Here is a 20,479-nt window from a genome sequence, read left to right as displayed (position 1 = left end):
TTTTTTTAAATCTCTCTCTGACGCAAGGATTTAGTCTTGTTCTCTGTTGTACCCTTAGTACCAAGGACAGTACCTGCTACTTCATAGACACTCAATAAATACTTATAGAATAAATCTTACACCTGGCTCTGGTGGTAGACCAGCCAAGTTTTCATATCTCCTTTTTATAGATCAGGACACCACAGTACAAAACAAGTATCAGTTTAAAACATCCCGTGATTTGGCGGTTATTTTTGCCTTATTCCCGTCACTCTCTGTACTTGCCCCACATTTATACTAGACTTCAGCACTGTGCTTCCCTACGCCCAAACTCTATAACATCCTGCTCTGATTAATAAATTGCAATCAATTGCAATGCCTAATTACCTCCTTAGGAGGTCTGAAAAGAATGTGATAGATGGAGCATACTTACCTCTCAGCATGGGAGGGGAGTTATGGCTGGGTAACCCAGAAAAAAAAATGCTTCAAGGAGAAAAAAATAATAAGCAAGCAAATGAAAAGTTGTTCTAAGTAGAAATAACTGAAATGTGTTTGCTACTTCCAAATATAAAGTTTAATAAAAGTTGTTTGGTTTGATGTCTGGAGTGTTTATTTTTTTTAAGATTTTATTCATTTATTCGTGTGTAAGCAGGGGGAGCTGCAGGCAGAGGGAGAAGCAAGCTCCCTGCTGAGCAAGGAGCCCAATGCGGGACTTGATCCCAGAACCCTGGGATCATGACCTGAGCTAAAGGCAGATGCTTAATTGACTGAGCCACCCAAGTGTCCCTGTCTTTAGTGTTTAAAGTGATATTTCTCCAAGTATGATTAACAGACCACCTGATTCAGATATATCCAAATGCTTGATAAAAATGCAAACGCCCAGAAAAATTCCAGATTGATGGAATCAGAGCCTCTGAAGATGCAGCCCAGAAATCTACCTCTTTGCTAAGTGGCCCTTGATGTTTTCTGATGTACACTAGAATTTGGCATAAAATTAACTGGAAGACTATTCAGTTTTATTTTGCTTTTTAAGGAGTAATATGCTTTGAAATAGATTTTTTTTCATTTATTTATCATAAACATTTGCTTAGTGCCTGCTTTGGAAAGACACTATGCTGGGTGGATACAGAGAAGAATTAGATGTGAGGTTTGTGGTAAAGGACCTCTGTCTTTTAAAATTACTGAAGGTCATGGAGAGAAAACAATGCAGTGTAATGGAGGGGCCCCATCCTATAGTCTGGACTCTGTGTGGGAAAGCTACTATCAGGAGATTTGAAGGGGTATCATGTGGAAGGGGCATAGGCCATGTTCAATATTGTCCAGAGAACAGAAGTAAGGCCAACGGGTGGCTGTTTTAGGAACGTTAATTTGGGCTCCATATGGAGAAGAATTTTCCTGCTATCAGAGCTTCCCAGTTGGGGAGCAAGTGGTCATTGGCCTCATCCAAGTGGGTATTGGAAGACCATCTGTTAGAAATTTGAAAGCAGGGATTCCCAAAGTTAGTGAGAGGTAAAGCTCCTTTGCTTTTGACTGAGATTTACTGATTCACCAAAAGTACTGTATTAATTGATATTCTACAACAATCTGCAGGCCAAAATTCTTTTATGCCTAGACTCTTTGAAGTGTATAAAATAGACAATACAGCTCACCAATGCTAGAGAACAAAAAGAAGAAGAATAAAACAAAAACAGTTACTAAGATTGACAGCCAGCCTTTCTGGCACGCTTACTGTGTGCTGGTGCTGGACCTTATGTTAAACACCATCCATGCAGTACTTTCTTTGTCCTTAGAGCATCCTTTGATCAGGGTACCATTATTATCTCCATGTTACTGACAGACTCAATGATATTTAACACGATGACCTCCTCATCTCAGGGGGAGGAATACCATTTTAGAACGACTCAGTTTTGCAGATTTTAAAATGTTAAAACAAAGTTCTCAAGTGAATTTTGACTCTTTCCCTGGCTAATATCTACTCAGCTCTTGGATCTTGCCTTCAATGTCACATCTTTGGGAAAACCTTCTCAACTCCCCTAGATTAAGCCAGGTCTCCTATCCTCTGCTCCATTGGTGTCCTTTAGCTCTTCTTAGCTACTACTGCCCTAGTTGCCATGGACTATCATAAAGGGAGGAAATAGCTGGAAATCTATCTGATAGAGATTCAATTTATGCACTTGAAACTATACCTCATCTTATGCTATAATGGCATCATGGTGACTGAACCCTAGATGTCCTTGGTGGGTTACTCAGCCTGGAAGAGAATTGTAGTAGTTCATTTTTAATATAGCCTATATCTGTCATATAAAAATATCAACGATTCCTGGGCCTACAGTCAGTGACTTTAGGTTTGCATAGGAAGCCCTGCTGAGGTGGTCCTTGACCACCACTCCTTGCTGACTTTTCCTCCTCCACCTGCCACCCCTACCATAAATGCCCACTGTACTGAGCTATGGACAGTTTCCTCATCAGCCTTGCTATTTCTTGTTTCCATTATTTACTCACACTATTACCTCTGCTTGGATTCCTGTATTCTGCCTCTTTGCTTGGCTATCTTTCAAGATATCATCTTCTGAGAAGCCACCCCTGCTTCACAATATACCCCACAGAGAATTTTATAGTAACACCAGAACCACTTGATTTCACATAAGCCTACTTTTACTAGATTGGGGGTCAGCAAACTTGTTCTGTAAAGACTCAGATGGTAAATATTTTCAGCTTTGTGGGGTGCACAGTTTCTGTTAACAACCATTCCATTCTGCTACTGTAAACAAGTGGCCCCGTGTGTGTTTCAATAAAACTTGATTTAGCAAATCAGGAATGGGGCCAAATTTGGCCCACAGTCTATAGTTTGTTGATCTCTGTCCCAGACTATAGACTTTTCAGGATACCAACCATGATTCATTTATCTATTTCTAGGTACTAGTTTGATGCCTAGCCCATGGTAGGTGTTCAGAAAATGTTTGTTGGCTGAATACATGATTCCAATCCTGATATAAACTATATTGCAAGCTGAGACAATTTTCCTTCCAAGAAATATCTTAAAATCCTAACATACTTTCCATTTGAGCACCAATTTTATCATCTGAAAAATGATGGAAATACCAGCTACCTTGCATCAGCCAGGGTTTTCAAGAGGACCAAAGGGGCACTACACTTGGATGTGGACTTCTACAAAGAAGGCCATGCATGTGAGGGATTTTAACTTCTATCATGTGTTAACTGGACCTATAATCAGTGAGATTGTCACAAAAACTTAATGGAGAAGTAAGCATGCAAATGTGAGGTCTGATTTGGCAAATGAAACTGAAACGAAGATCCCTTGTAATTGACAGAAAAGTCTAAGGAACAGTTAAACACATGGAGGAGGCAGGACAAGCATTTGCATCCAGCAGCTGCACTTTGTTGTCCCGACTCAACCTCAGCAGGTGCTGGAGTTGTTTTGCTGACTCATTACCACCTTATTTGGCCGGGGTGGCAAACTGGTTTGTCCTCCTAAGAATCAGTGCTGGTTGCTTCTCAGGGCCTGCCTATAGCTCAGAAGGACTCTGAGTCTATGCCCAGCCTCAGTGAGTTTTACAAGAGAGCAAGTATTGCTCAAGGGATCTCTGCCATCGAGGGGTAGACATATCATAGATTAAGTTGCCTCAAGGACCTGAGTATGTCCACTGCAGTGGGGGGTGAAGGGAAATGTGTAGGTCTCAGGTACCTCAGGTACCTACTCAGGTACTTTACCAGGTGAAGGCATACAAGGCAATTCAAAAAGTGAAGTGAGGGGATGCCAAAATCAAACCTGCATCATTTCAAAATTTTAGTTAAAATTAAACCAGGAAAGATTGTGGAATCTGTCTTTTCCCCTCTTACTTGGAAGAGCCTAAAGGTAACCCTGTGTTATTGGTACTTTAGATTACTCATTATATGGGTCAGTTATGCCCTTTGGTGCTAGTGGGCTATTGTAGAAATCTTTCTCCACTTAGCACATTGCCTTTATCAGTAAATTAGTTCTAAGCTTTTCCCAACTGATCTAAAAACTTATGAATTTACTCTTAGGTCAGTTTTACCCTATTTGGCTTCTGTCTGATTGGCCTGTTGTTTTATTTTCTTGTTCTTTGTGAATACTCTAAATCCAGCTTACCCACCTGCTTCTGATTTCAACCTTGCTATAACTGTGGCTCTTAACACTGACTGCACAGAAGAATCACACGGAGGATTTTTAAGACAGCTTGGTGCTTAGAACTTCATTAATACGCACAGGACCTGGGCATCCATAGTTTTTAAAAAATTAGATTCTCCTCTCTGGAGAACTATTTTTTTTACTAAATTTTTACCAAATTTTTTCACAGTTGGTTAGACGTCAGGCTCTTGGGACAGACAGAGATGGTTTTGTGTCCTACTTCCCCCACTTACCATGTGACCGTGGGAGAGTGGAATAACTTCTCTGTTTCTTGGTTATTTCAAGTTGTTTAATGGGGCAAATAATTGTACCTTTCTCATAGAATTATCATAAAGAAGAGGTAAACATATAATAGTATCTAGCACATGATAGATGAGCAATAGATATCAACTCTTAGGGGTATTGCAGTTTTTGTTCTTCTTGCTGTGGTTGTTATGATTATGATGATTGCCAGCACGATATACATACTTCATGTGCCTACTCCTGGACCCCTGTGGTTACTCCTAAGCACAGCAGCAAGTTAATTTTCTATTTTTGTTTTTGCATTCTATACCTGGCTATGTGAATAACTATAGGACAGGGGTCTCGAACTAGTCAGGAATCCTAGGTTCTAGAACCTACTTCTGCCACGTACTAGCTATGTGATCTTGGGTAGTCATCTTGTTTTCTCCATTACAAATAGGGCTTACCAATACATATACACAAAAGAACAGCGTTCCCTGAGAGGGAAAACATTTATACTTCTCCTTGTGCATGTTGTTCCGCAAAGAGGACCTGGAATGTCTTCCTCCTTGATTCTTTAATTTAAAGAATTAAAGCTTCTTTTAATGCTTTAAGAAACAGCCAAAATTCTACCTTTTTGCTAAAAAAAAAAAAATGCATGGATCACATCAGTTTTACTTCTATGTCCCTGCAGTATATTATTGATGCTTATTTTGACATTCTTACTTTGTCTTGAATTATAATTAGCTATTTCTCTTCTCTCTTACTATGAGGTCACTAAAGATAGAGATTCCTTTTTCCTCCTCATGTGTAGCTAGACATTTTCTAGAATAGAACCTAGCATATGATATTAATCAACTATAGCTGCATAACAAACCACCTCAAAATCTCAGAGGCTTGCAAAATAGGCATGCTTTGTTGGTCAGCTGGGGAAATCCTGCTTCAGGCTGCAGGTCTATGGGTTGGCTGGGGCTGGGGCTGCTGTGCTCCAGGTGCCTCTCTTCCTCCTTCTGGGACCACTGGGTTAGCTGGAAGATGTTCTCATGATCATTGCTGAAGTTCAAGAGGACAAGCTCAACTATGCAAGTCCATTGTAAGCTATTGTTCATGTTGTGTCTGTTTTATGCCATTGGCCAAAGCAAATTACATGGTCAAAGACTCAAATCATTTTTTATGAGAACTGAAAAGTTACATGAGAAAGATTATAGGAAGTGATAGAGAATTGCAAACAGTAATTCATTCTAGCATGTGTGTAGTAAAATTGAAAAAGGTAACAAAAAGCAAATAAGATTTACATCTAATAAAACACATCTTAGTGCTAGGAAAACATTTCCTAAAATATTCATCATGGAACACTAATTTCAGCAGGCATGACTAAGTGTTTCATGATAAAGGAGGGGTGGAATTCGTTCTATAGAATAACTATAGAAAATACAGTTACATTTAAATGGTTTTTGTTTTGTTAACTGAGGCATTTTCAGAGCTTTTGATTTGTTAACTTGTATCATAAATATGCTAAAGAACTATATATTTAGTAGCTTTAACAACATTTATAGGAGCATGGAACTTTTATTTTTTAAAGATTTATTTATTTGAGAGGGAGTGAGGGAGAGAGAAAGAGAGAGAGCGCAAGCACACACAACCAGGGGAGGGGTGTAGGGGGAGGGGCAGAGGGAGAACGAGAGGCAGGCACCCTGCTGAGCAGGTTGCCCAACGCAGGGCTTGACCCCAGGACCCTGAGATCATGACCTAAGCCCAAGGCAGACGCTTAACCCAGTGAGCCACCCAGGTGCCCCAGGAGCATGGAACTTTTAAGATGCTTCCTGTTGAACTAGTGTTATGTGGGATCCATTTCAGGACATACTATATTGCAATAATGGGAACACAGTTTTCTTGATCTTCCACTTAGAAGTGTTGCTTGGGGGAGTTGAAAAAGGACTATTAAGGTAATAAGTGCAGAAGAATGGTCAATTAGAAAGTTGAATGAAGATTCCAACTGATGATAGGAAGTACACATAGTGAGGCAACTATTTAAGAAAATATGCCCTTGGGAAACCCAAATAATAAATAGAGAAATTGAGAATTCCATGGAGACCTTCCCATGCTGCAAATCATGTCAAAGCATAATCTTGTTGATGAATCAGAGTTATGACTTGAATTGAAATTGCAAGTAATTAAGTGTGATGAGATTGGTCAGGCCAGACACTCCCCATCCTCTGAAGCTCCATGCTTCAGGCTGCAAAGCTGGGGTTGTTTTTCAGGGTTAGGGGACAGGTGCACAGAGGGGATGGATTATTGGCTCACACTGTGCTCTCCTGCTCTCCAATCAGTTCCATTCTCCCCTCAGTCCTTTGTCCTTGTTTTTGCACTTCTTTACTGAACTCTAATCTTGAAAACAGGGAGTCAAAACTCTCTGGGCCCTGTTGACAAACAGCTGATGCATTGATTAGATGGCCAGGACTGATAGAAACAAGGCTATTATTGGGAGTGGAAAGAGAAGTGTAGATAAGAGCTGAGAGGGAGGGAACTAGAAGAAGAGATGGAAAATCAATCTTGCAGAGTAGGAAAGCTCTTCTGTACTCACTGGGGCCAAGCTTCAGGGAAATTTATTTAGATGGCTTTGTGAATCCTGATTGAACAATAAACATGGGGTGAGAAATAGCGGAGGGAAGCACAAAATTTGAAGAGGTACAACGTGTTAAATAGTCTTTTTCTCAAAAAGAAACATGTATTTAATTTTTTTGTTCTCCTCATGACAATTGCAAGTTTTGAGAGCAAAATGTTGACTCTTCCTGTCAAGATATAAAATAAGGGTATCTTTTATAGCAGAGGTAACAGATTCAAATGTCTAGAAAGTCTAGGTAGATGATGCCAGTGGGTGGAGTTGGATGGAGATAAACTGAGGAGAAAGGAGATAGTGGTGAGCGAACCAGAAGGCACACGCCCCATCAAAAGCATTGAATGCAAGGGGTAATCTTCAGGCAATTGTTGCCTTGCAACAGTGGGGATCCAGAGTCACCAAATGTTCTGATTTATTAAAAAAAAAGGTCTATAAATGCACATTTTTTTGTGTAAATTAATAACATTTTGGGCATCCTATGTGGGTCTAACCAAACCATCATTCAGTAGTCTGTGAACTCTGTCTTATAGGATTATAAGGAGGCAAGATTGGGAATGCCAGCCTTGGAGTCCAAACCTAGACTTATATCCTGTTGACCTGGAGGTTACTTAATAACTGACTTAAAATTATCAGTAGGATTTAGGGGGGGGTGATATATCTACCTCACAGATTTAAGTGGCTTCACAGTCAGTCGCTATAGCAGAGTAAGTTTTTGCTGTTCTTCTTTGGGGTATAATCATTTCTGGTTAGTGTTTTCCCAACAGTGACTACCTTTCCTAGCTCCTGCTTACAACCAGATGTGACCTGGTGAGTAGTTCTCAATGATGGAGTCAGAGCAGAAGTGATTCAGATCAATTCTGGACCAAGGCTTTCAGGAAGTAGGGATGCCTTCTTCCTCTCTGTCAGCTGAGTGCATGTGATGCTGAGGGTGGCTGAGCCACAAGATATAAGAAGACTGGGTCTCAGTAGTACCATGTGGAGGAAAGCAAGCTGCCACAAGGTACATCCACTTGCACTGTTAGATGAATGATAAATGAATTTCTATTTTGTTTTGAACTTCTATACATTTTGAGACCAATTTTTCACTGTAGCCTGACCTAGCCTAATAGTATTATCCTTGATACATAGCAGGTGCTATGTGAATGTGAATTCCTTTTCCTTGACTTATGCTCATAATTATGCTCAATTACCTTCTCTTCTATATCTATTATGTGTGCAACACTCTCTCGGGCTCTTTGCCTGCACAGTGTCATTCCTCACTACAGTTCTGCTAGGTAGATATTATCACTTAAATTTTATAGATGCAGAATCAGCAACTTTGAAAGGTGAAGATACGTACTCAAGGTGACCCAGCTAGTAAGTACTAGAGCTATGTAAACTATGTGTGTTTAATTCCAAACCTGGGCTCTTCCTTGTGAACCACACTATTTTTGTGTGGCACTGGAGATGAATGGCCCTGGAGATGAATGGATTATAATGGAAGAAAGATTCCACATGTCCCTGAATACTATGCTCAGAGTTTTTAGTCCCTTTGCTTTCTTTACCAATAAATAGAGCATAGACAGCTTCAGGAAACATTTCAATAATTTAGACAGATCTGTGTGACTCCTTGCTGGAACCTAAAAAGTACTTTTGCTTATCCAAATTAGATAAAGGATGTGACTTTCCAAAGAAACTTCACACTGAATTACTCTATGACAATAGTATCAGACTGGACTTGCTCAGCTGCATTTCAGATAAGTGATAAGAAAAGACTTTTCAATGTATAAGAGACAGTAAGGTCTCCTCTCAAGTTTATCTGTGTATCTCTGGGGCCTGTGCAGTCTCTAGCACACACCAGGCACTCAATTATGATTTGGAAGAGAGGGAAGAAGGGAGGGAGGGAGGGAAAGTGACAAGAGGAGGAAGAGGTCAGAGAGATTAGGGAAGGAAGGAGAGGAAGGAAGAACAGGAGAGAAAAAGTAGAAAGAGGCATCATAGTGCTAAACTGTAGTCCTGTGTTCTATTTTTGGTTGAAGTCCCAGTGCTTGCAGTAACCAGCTCTATAAACTCCTAACATAAATTTAGTATTAAAAGTCACCTTGAGTATCTTGTCTGAGCCTGTCTTTGAAAACAAGGAATTTGAGATTCAGAGGTTAGACAAACTTTACAAGGTTTTTCAGCTAGTTAATTGTAGAACCACGAATAGAACTTCATTCTCTTGACTTCTGTTTATACCAAAATATAAAAATTGCTATGATGATAAATGCGGTAGAAATGGAAGCATAGGGGCTTTTGGGCAGAGAAATCAGCAAGGATAAGTACATATGTGTATATATGTAGTTTCATTATACTGAGTCAGTGATTTATAATAAGCAACCTGACTAAATTTCACGGGTAAGTTCAGTGAAGTCCCAACAAACATTTAATTTTGGCAATTTTAACTCCAGAAGCTCAGCAATGAAAGGGAGAAGCAAAGAGGGAGGTTAGAGTTTAAATAATGCAAATGACTTGCCTGTTACTCCACTCAAACATATAGCCCAGGCAGCCTCACACAGGAGCTATAGATCTTCTTTCTTCCCTTGATACTAAGTTCTCTCATGCTTCCCATGGAGTGAGCATCTCACTCTGCTGAGTGTTTAGTGTTTAAAGATACATATTTTTCATACAACATTGCCCCTGAATGCAAGCCAACTCACCACTTCATCTGGTGTTCAACTGAAGAAAGAGCAATCTGTTTCAAAATAGGAGCAAATGTAGTCTGTGTTGGATATGCTTTTAGTATTATGATCGCCAAGGTAGTGCATTTTGTGGGGTGTTGGTGGATGATTTTGACTATTTTTGGTGTTTGCTTTAGAAGTTAATCCTCTGTTGAGATAGGAAGTCCTTGTATTGATTTCTACAATGGACATTCAGTGTCCATTTGCTTGCTACTCTGACTTTAACATGGACAAACATCATGTATTTTAATTGCAGAATTAGTGACTTTAAACTTGACTCAAACTGTAAGATCAGAATACATGTCTGGATGATGGGAAATATTTAAGATTCCTGGAATACTGGGGACCCATAACACAAAACTGGCAGGTCTTTTTTTTTTAATGGTAATATTTAAGATTTCTCTAATTGTAAGGACCAACAACAAATATTCCCCCAAAGACAGAAATTGTATAGACTTCAAAGAGCAATGGATAAGAGATCTAAGGCCCTGAGTTTGAATCTTAGTCTGCCATTAATAGATAGGTGGTACCAAGTATGTCATTTATACTGTCTGGGATTTGATTTCATCACTTAAGACATGTGTGGGTAGTACTAATGATCTCGAAAGCTATTTCCAGATTTTATATTGTTTTGGTTTATTAAATGAGTTTCCCTTTTCTGTATGCACAAGGAGAAGATAAAATCTCTCTCTAGACTCTGTTTGCCACCCTGTTACTTGGTAGATCAGAAGACTAGGACCAAACTGAGACTACAATTAGGCTCATTCCCAAATTAGACATTTGAAGCTGTCTTACTTTCTCTTACAGGATTTCTTTTTCTGCTATCATAGACACAGTCTCTGGTTGAATTCAGCTTCATTCTTTATGCTTAGCATTCAAAATATAAGCTACCAACCCCTAAGGTGTGTCTCATTGCCCTGCCAATGGAGCCTCATTCCAGTGAATCTATGAATTACTGACAGGTCAGGGGGCTCTCGTGGACTCTGGTGTTCAGGCTACTAATGTTGTCTTATTTCAATGCCACCAAAGGTTTATTACCTGGTAGATCCTGTCCACTTCTATCTGGTTCTTCTAAGAAATGGTGACCAAAAAGAGTTGATGGCTTTTCAAAGTCAGAGAAAAGAACACTATGATCTTGAGCTTGTCTTTTCTTCCCACTAGGCAAGAACAGTAATGAAAACCTCCTGTTCCAGCCAAAACACAATACAGAGCCATAACATCATACCAACTTCTGAGTTAAACAAGGAAAAAATCAGCAAGGAAAAGGCTAAGATGAGAGGACCCAAACACTAAGGAATGGGGAGGAGAAATAAAGGATACCAATAGTTGAAAGATTCAAAAAGGAGAACAAAGTTTCAGATGAATGAAATAGCCTCCCTTTTTTTTGGAAGTCCTCCAAAGAGATAAGTGATCACCAAATGAAAGAGAATGGATGCTCATGAAGGGCAAAAACTAAAATATAGTTGATTTTAATGAGAGGACATTCACAGATCTCTGAACCTTGTTTGAGCCATTAATATAGTGGATGCTTCCCCTTTGGGCCAAGACATGGACATACCTTCTCATGTCATAGTGGAGTATGTTCTTCATGTCTGTCTGTCCTCTTCACCTAACTGAGAGAACTTGAGGGCTCAGACCAGGCATGTAGTACATGCTTTTCATTATTAAACATTCTTCTAGAATATGTCTACTTTCACTGCCCTCATCTTGAAAAAGTAAACTAGTTTTTTTGTAAGCACAGAAACAGGATAGAAAAGAAGGTGAAGTTTAAGGTCCTCTGTGAGAAGTATATTTTCATAAGAGTAATTTTAAGTGGAAAATCTAATACAGACAAGGGTAAAGATTATAGGGGCAGCTGAGCAAACTAAACAGAATGATATTAGGTTAAAATATGAGCAAAAGTTAAGCAATTCCAAGTTAAAGGAGGAACATAATAAGAATTCAGAGACAGGGATGAGAACCGTGGGTTGGAGCTTTGTGTGGCATTCAGCTGCCAGAGTCCTGTTGAGAAGAGAACATCCTACATAACAGTAGCTGTAGTGTGGGAAGCTGGGAGGCTCTTATATTTGCATTGCCCTGGTCTTAGGCTAGGAGAACCAAAAGGGCCCGAATCTCCTTCTTCCAGCAGGGGGAGCCATGTTGCCTCAACAGACCATCTCTGGCCATTGGAGTATGGGGGAGAAAATACAAGGTCTTCAGAGATTAATGTACTCACTTGCTGTATTTAAAAGACCTGATGCTCCATAATAATTAATTTATCAGAAGTACCTCCACCATTTGTTTTGTAACAATCAAGTGCAAGCAATATTCCAAGGATGAAGAAGGGGTATGGTGATAAAAAAAAAAAAATGAGAGTGTGTAATATATTTATTTTTTTCCAAAGATTTTATTTAGGGGCGCCTGGGTGGCTCAGTTGTTAAGCGTCTGCCTTCGGCTCAGGTCATGTTCCCAGGGTCCTGGGATGGAACCCTGCATCCGGCTTCCTGCTCAGCGGGAAGCCGAGCGGGAAGCCTGCTTCTCCCTCTCCCACTCCCCCTGCTGGTGTTCCCCCATCACTGTGTCTCTCTCTGTCAAATAAATAAAATCTTAAAAAAAAAAAATAAAGATTTTATTTATTTATTTTAGAGATAGAGAGAGCACTTGTGAGTGGGGTGGAGCGGGGGCTACTAGACAGAGGGAGAGAATCTCAAGCAGACTCTGTGCTGGTGCCTGATGCAGAGCTCCATCCCATGACCCCGAGATCATGACCTGAACTGAAACCAAGAGTCAGACGTTCAACTGACTGAGCCACCCAGGCGCCCCAACATTTAGTTAATTTTAAAAAGCCAAAAAATGTTTCTGAAAGACTGAGAAGATTCAGATGATCTATATTCTTTCAGCTGGTGTGAATTTTGTCTCTGATGAGAAGGCAATGGAGAATTTTGCTGAAGTTTACTCTGGGCCAGATATACAGTTTGATAAGCATTTTTAGGGCTTGTCTCTCTCAACCCTTACAAAACTATACATTATGGACTGGATTATCATTGGACTGATGTTTAAAGATGCAGAAATGATACAAAATGAAGCTGTAAGAAACTGCCAATAAGTCCTGGAACCAACACAAAAACCCGGATAGACTGAGTTCTGTGTCCACATTTTCAGGAACTGTGCATGATAAGAGCTATCTTTTATTGTGACAAGTATTATGTTGGATGTTTTAAATGTATCTTATTTATTTATTTATTTATTTATTAAAAGATTTGATTTATTTATTTGACAGAGAGAGAGAGTGGCAGACAGAGGGAGAGGGAGAAGCAGGCTCCCCACTGAGCAGGAAGCCGGATGCGGGGCTTGATCCCAGGTCCCTGGGATCATGACCTGAGCTGAAGGCAGATGCTTAACGGACTGAGCCACCCAGGTGCCCCTAAATGTATCTTATTTAAATAGCTCCCCCCCAAACACTAAAACTGAGGGAAGTGATTTGTCTAATATCATGTAGCTAATTAGAAGCTGAGACACGTCATTTATTTCAGAGACACATTTTTGATGTAGGAACTAGGGGGAATATCAAAAAAGAACAGATCTTGATTCCTCCCCTGTAGAACCTTATAGTATTATAAAGGATACAAAAAGAAATGGACAGAAAACAGCAAAATTGGGTTGAAATTCCAGTTCAAATATGAGGTTTAGCAGTTGATTGTGAGGGCCAGGAGGAATGAGGGACAATAAGGCTGTGGGGGCCTGAAAGCTCCTGGAAGAGAAGGGTCGGTTCTGGAACTGCAGAAAGCCTTGTCAGTCTCCTCCTAATCATCTCCACAATCTATCTGTTTCTTCTCTATGGATCTTGAAATAAACCTCTTGTCTATTTTCAGCTGAATGATGCCATGGAGACACGCCTGGTGTCCAGGAAGTAGAGATCTAAGCAATCTGTCCTGGAGTGCCTCATGACTCCCAATCCAGGGCCATGGGCAGAGCTGCCTGTGCTGCAGGGAGCCAGCTTGTGTGTGGTTGGAGCTGGCTGTGCAGCTGTGTGGGATGCTAGGGCAGGTCTCAGGTGGGGTATCAGAAATTAGAAATAAAGGCTGCCAATTACTACCATTTCATCTGAAGAGACTTTTGCAACAAACATTTGCAGAGAAATATATTCAGTGCAATTGTGTGTAGAAAGATGGGCCAAGAAGATCATAAGAGAGAAGAAAAAGGCATGTCTCTTACGTATTTTCACATATTTTTTAGTTTCATAGAAAACACTAAGAGCTACTGTGTGTTGAGTATGTACTATGTGCCAGGTGCTCTAAATACTTGATCTCTATGTATAGAATTCCTATTTAACAGAGGCTACTGATGGAGAATTTAAAGATGTTAAAGTAAAATCACATATCTTTGAGCCCAGATTGGCCTAAATCCAAAGCCCATGCTTTTTGACCTGACATTCAAATGTCCTACAAGCGTTCACAGAATCCATAATCCCAGACCTTCCTCTTACATCCAGGAACAAGTTTGTGTTGTAGTTTCTATATTTATATGTGGGAGACAACAAGAGGTGGTAGCTATGTGCATTGAGATTGGATCTTCTTGCAGACACAATGGTGGAGGCTCTCTTGGAGCAGCTGGGTGAAACTTCTACTCTCTATCTCTGTCATCGTTGGTCCAAGTTGTGGGTGACATTTGCAGTAGAGCTTCCACAGTACAGCATGATGGATTACTGGACATTCCTCTTAATTGCACTTGATCCTGATTAAGTAACATCCCGGTATGGTTCCCAGAAATCATGTAAGCTTATCATAAACCATTTTCTGCTTGAACTAGCCAAAAGTGAATTCTGTGGTTTGCAAAGGACTCTACCACTTATTTTATAGCCCATTTGATAACTGGGGAAATGGGGGCTCAGATGATGTGACTTGCTTAAACATTCCTTCCATCATCTTCTTTTTGCAGAGGTAAACATATTTTTCTTATACAAGTCCTCTAATGGATGAGGTCTATCTGTGAGAAAAAGGAGCTTAGCCTGTCTACATGGCTTTTACCCTCAGTGACTGTTATCATGTGGCATTATTTTAGGTAACGTATGGAATTCTCTTTCTGACCTAACTTTAAAGGAATAAGAATCCTTAAAAACACCATATGACAGGAGGCAATATATGGTGCACTAAAAAATGTAAGATGTAGGGATATGTGTTGTTTTGCCAATTCAGCAGACTTCTTTTTTTCAGTAAGAGCTGCCTGCTTTTCCTTTAGATAACTGTTTTTCCTCCAAGTGATTTTGATGGGAATGAATCAAAAGACCCCTGCCAAAGGACTGGCATGTTTCTCAGATTGGCTAACCAGAGTGCCAGCATGGTCCATGTGAGGGTATATGGCCCAAGTGAGGTCAACCAGAGCCAGTTTTGTGGTTTGTTTTGACTTTTGAGAGAGAAATAAAGAGGGAGGGAGAGAGAGAGAGGGATATTTCCAATACACTCTATGTTTCCATAAGCACAGAAGCTTGAAACTTCAAGGGACCATCTTGCTACCATATGGAACAAACTAATCTGAGAATGAAGTTTAAAAAGATTAAAACAGAGCTGATAACAGAGAGAGGAGAGCTAGATGGGGTGAAACATCTGGAGAAAGAGAGGCAGAGACTGATAGAAAAAGGCAGAAAGAGCCAAAAGGAAGACAGACAAAAACAGAGAAAGAGGAATTGCTTTAGGCACATATACATAGAGATCACACAGATACATACACACAGAGACAGGGAACAAAACACACACACACACACACACACACACACACACACACACATACGGCAGAGAATCAGAGGGACTCCATGACACTACCATTTGATATCATTTGAAGTCCTGCAGCCATCTGTGCCTAAGACAGTATCTGTTCTTTGGACTTCCTGGCTCTTTTTTTAAAAAAGATTTCATTTATTTATATGACAGAGAGAGAGATAGCGAGAGCAGGAACACAAGCAGGGGGAGTGGGAGAGGGAGAAGCAGGCTTCCCGCGGAGCAGGGAGCCCGATGTGGGGCTCCATCCCAGGACCCTGGGATCATGACCTGAGCCGAAGGCAGACGCTTAACGACTGAGCCACCCAGGCTCCCCCTTCCTGGCTTTAAGAGCCAACATTGCTTAAACCCACTGGGGTTGGAGTTCTGAAGAATACAAACTAAGAATCTGGTGTTTCTGGCTCCATTTTGGTCACTCAACCAGCTCTGTGAACTTGCTGTATCTCAGATTCCTCTGTTTTCTCATCTTCAAAGATGCAACAGTGATACTGGCTTCACCTACCTCCAGTGTTGTGAGAGCTGGGAGGATGAGGCTATGAAAGGGGTTTGAAAGCAAAAACAATGTCCTATAGATACATGATCATCATCCTGGAACATCGATCATGAAAAAATTGTCATGGTAGGAGTTTGAATGCTGTTTTTTAATGCTGTAGTTTTCACAGTGAAAACTGTGAAAAGTGAACAAGGCTGGAGAAATAGCTAATCCACCCAGGTGATGCTTTTTGAGGTAACAGAAAGCAGGTATTAAAAGGTGTCAAACAATTGGGGAGCTGATGTATCTAATGGGAGAGAACTGCTTTGAACAGAGATGATTGCTACTTTTAAGGACATCTTGAGGAAATGACCCAGAAAATTAGCATGATCACCTGCTGCAAAGTGGTTCTGCCATCTCCATTTGCTTTCTGAAGAAAACAAAGGGAGGACACGTAATCCTGATAGTTCAAATCCATTTTTTAAAACTGATTTTGCAGAGTTAAATCTTTGGTTAAAAATAAGAAAAAATGTTTCTCTGACTTTATCCTCATGCCTCTCTGCTGAGAGATGATTTGTTTGTAATTTGTTGGGCTCCTGTAGCAGCAATAATGATGTACTATTTTTTGTGTTAAAGAATCAATAGATTCATGGTAATTATGTTAAATAGGTTGCCACCTAAAAGCAAGCTGAAATTTTCTGTAGAAAATCATTTCCAAAATATTAATCTAATTACTATGTTGTATACCTGAAATTAATATAAATATTATGTTATTATATTGTACGTTAAAAATAAAAATTATTAATTCAAAGAGAATATTTGATATGTAGTGAGTGCAGGACAGTAAAATAGATGTTTCATATCCTTTATCTTCTTTAGTACTCACACATGGAATAGGTATTGGACCACATCTTACAGATGAGGACACTGAGGTGTAGAGAATCTAGGACAAAGGCTCTCAAACTTGGTGGCACATCAGCATCTGAAGTACTTGTTTAAAAAACAGATTCTTTGGCTGAAGTGCAAGTGACTCTGATGTGTGAGGTCAGGTTGGGAAAAAATTGTGTTCAGTAATGGCTAAGATTATACCGCTAGTTGACGGGACCAGTATTTGATCTAAGTCTGTCTGTCTGACTCCAAATTCTACATTCTTTTTGTTTCATCATCTTTGTTGATGATCTTTCAAGGTAGCTTAAACAAACAAAAGCAACCACAGACATCTTCGTGTTGTTTCCTATTCCTAAAACATTTCATCAAGACATAGGAAGTCACAAATCCTATAGTGTCTGCACTTCTGGAACAACTTTTCCTCTGGTGATGGTTTTGTCTATTTTAGACTCAACACAGGGCTAATTAAATGCTTGCTGTCTTTTGCCAGATTTGGTGAGTGACATTGGAGTGGTTATCTGTTTGCTGGTGAAATTAAGAGAACAAAACACATTCACTAGAGTGTGGAAGGTAAGCTCTCCTTAATAAAGGGTTTGCAGCTTTGTGAAATTGGAAAAGGAATGATGTATTCTGAAACTACTTTCATCCCATTAACTTAAGTCAAGAAGAATAAAGACAAATGCAGTTTCAAAGATTAGCCTCCAAATATGATGTGCATTTAAGAGGCATAACTGACTTTCCCCCCCCCACGACCTCTACTTTCTCCGTTCTTCCTCAGCTTAGAAACTTGAAAATGGAACATTCACAAATGCTGAGAGTATACTTGTACTTTTCATGTTTTTCTTTGACAAGACATAGATTTTCTGAGCTCAGGGTCTATAAATCTACTGATCCTTAGGGAAGAAATGAATTCTGTTTCCTTCTCTAAGATCAGACACCCCCTCCACCATTTGTGTTCTTTAGGAAAGAAACCAAATAAATATGGGAACCTGATGCCTTCTAACATTTAATTCAGAGCTGGTAGCAAACTTGTTTTAATTCAGTGTAATCAGGTTTCTCCAATTGGTCTATGTTATGATTTGGGACATTCTTCCCTAGGGGTTCTGGTTTTCTGAGAGCACCAACATAACTTAGAGAAGGGGGTTTGAACTAGGGAAAGCATGACCATAGCTCAAGTCCTTCTCAAAAGAGTAGAGATTGTTCCTGGTTTATAAACCACAGAAATATGCAAGGCACAAGGGAGAAAGAAGAGGCATTTCCAGAGGGCAATCTTTTCCAAAATGACATATACATACTTTATATATACATAATTTTTCTGGTATTCACAGTGAACAGCAATTCAAGATTTTTCCAACTATCTGATATTCTGAGATGAAGACTAGCATTTCACTTTTAAAGACCCCGGGTTGTCTAGTTTTGTTTTGTTTTGTTTTAAATATGAGAAATAAATCTGGATCTTCATCAGAGCTATGAAAAGTTCAAGGTAAAAGGATGAGAGAGAGGAAAGGGATGCCTCAAAATGCACAGATGGAATTTTTGACCCATCTGTCTTTAGCAGCGACATTCCTAGTGGTACATGGGACCTGAGTGAATGGGGAGAATGCAGCATTATGAATATGCTGTTTGTCTGAATAAATTATTCCACTTGGTTTTAGTGGTATGCTTCCATTATTTTAAGACCCATTACTCTTGTGAAGAGGAATCCAAAGCTATCTCTGCTACAAAGTGGTGCTTTTAAACCAGCCCAGTGAATTCACCTTCTAGGCAGTCCACATTCCATAAAAATGGGTACTCCAATGGTATGGTCATGAAAACTCTCTCTTCCCTGCTGTGCCTTCCCCGGGCTTCTTACTTTGTCCCAGGCCTCATGGGAATTTTCCCCCATCTCCAATCACCTATGTTAGGCAGCTTTGATTTTCCCAGGTTGTTCCTCTTTTCCATATAGCCTACACTTGATCTCTGACTTTCCTCACACTAAGACATTCTGGGAAACCACTTGGTTCATTCCAAACCCAGCCTCCAGGATACTTTTAGCTGTATGAGCTGATTTAGTTGGCATCTATTTATTCTTGAGATTTTTATGAGAGGCATCATTTCACTCCATTTTCTATCAGTTAACCAGATAACCAGATCTCAAACCCCATCTGACTAATTTGCTTTGTGGCAAATGCCTGTTGGAAATGAATCTGAGATAAAAGTCAACTGCGTTGGGTCCCTGATGTCAAGATCCCAAATCACCACATGTGTGACCATCTTTTGAGCATAGTTACTACTAACCCTGTCACCCCGTCTCTCTGATTCATAGAGGAAGATATGTTGAAGTTCATTCAGGCAAATACTCTTTATTAGTACTTTTCAGGCTCTGGTTCCAGCTCTTTTGTATTCTACATATCTGTTGAACTGGCCTAAAACCAATCAGTGAACATATCTTTTACCTACATCAGTGGCTGGCCTAAGTGTTTCCTTCAGTAGCACCCTGTTTCCTTCAGGTTGAGAGGAAGAAATCCTTTAGGCTTCTAGAAGGAGGAACTGAGTCTCTAACCTCACAGGACCAAAAAGAATTAAACAATACCAAGAGGGAAAAGCCCAAGAGAGAATTCCATTCCCCCTTTAGTTCCATTCACAATATACTCCCTCCATTTTCTCCATTTTGTTCTTAAACCCTATCATGGCACCACTTCTACCTTGATGATGAAGTGAGGTGTGGCAGGCAGTGTATGTGTGTCTATGTGTTTGTGTTGGGGGATCCCCATCAGGGTTAGAATGGACAGCAAATAATGACCCTGAGGGCATTCAATGACAAAGAGAGCTCTATAGTGAAAGTATGGGGAAATCAGTCATTCTCGAACTCTGCTGGCTGAAGGCAAACTGATAAAACCCTGCCTGAGGAAAATCTGTTAGTATCAATTATCTTTAAAATGTATATTCCCTTATTTAGGAATCTATTTTTAAAGAAATAAGAAATGCAGAAAAGGATTTTTGCCCAAAGATCTGAATCTCAGTATCATTTGCACCACTGAAAAAACACAAGAATTTATTAGATAAGTTATGAAATATCCACACAATGAAAAACTGTCATTAAAAATACCGTTCCTGAAGAATATTTAATGATGGGGAAATTATTACACTAAGCGAAAAGAATAAATATAAAAACATGTGATTATAATAACATTTTACCAAAAATGAAATATTGAAAAAGACTCTGTACAAAATATTACTTGAATTTTGGGTTATTTTTTTTCATCTTTATATTTTCTGTATTTAAAGGTGCATGCGCGTGTCACGCACACACACACATATCCAAACAATAACCACTAGGTAACAAAAGACAGAAATAAGACTTAAAGAGTTATTAGACCAAATGAAGGCAAACTTTCAATGCCAGGTATGTCTGGAAAGTTCCCAACTACTAGCAATAAAAGCCGATCCTGATGCGATAAGTAAAAAGAGATTGTTGAAAAGCTCTCTGGGGCTTATAGAATTGATGAGGAGCCTGAAGATAAAGCTGGAGAAGGGCAAGTAGGCTATCCAGAACATTTGAGGTGCCAGAGCAAGAGGACAAGTGGAAGCCCATATACTTTATGTTTAAATATTTATGAGTTATAAATCAAACTAACAAACTATTACATGAAATATGTTCTATCTTTGGCTCTTGACAAATAGGTCTTCTTAAAA

General features: G+C 39.7%; 1 long non-coding RNA gene across 1 annotated transcript in view; it reads left to right on the top strand.

The window, feature by feature from the left end:
- The window catches only part of LOC141371943 (uncharacterized), a 51,799-nt gene extending 37,389 nt beyond the window's left edge, over positions 1 to 14,410 (top strand). Inside the window, exon 3 of the long non-coding RNA XR_012377304.1 lies at positions 14,252 to 14,410. This is a non-coding gene — a long non-coding RNA (uncharacterized lncRNA). The remainder of the gene's footprint in view (positions 1 to 14,251) is intronic.
- Positions 14,411 to 20,479: the final 6,069 nt, after the last annotated feature.

The sequence above is a fragment of the Callorhinus ursinus genome, unplaced genomic scaffold, assembly GCF_003265705.2.
Source record: "Callorhinus ursinus isolate GAN/ISIS: 27379988/994484 unplaced genomic scaffold, GSC_fseal_2.0 scaffold3, whole genome shotgun sequence".
NCBI lineage: Eukaryota > Metazoa > Chordata > Mammalia > Carnivora > Otariidae > Callorhinus > Callorhinus ursinus.
The sequence above is the reverse complement of the archived record's forward strand: the minus strand, read 5'-3'. Positions and strand labels throughout refer to the sequence as shown.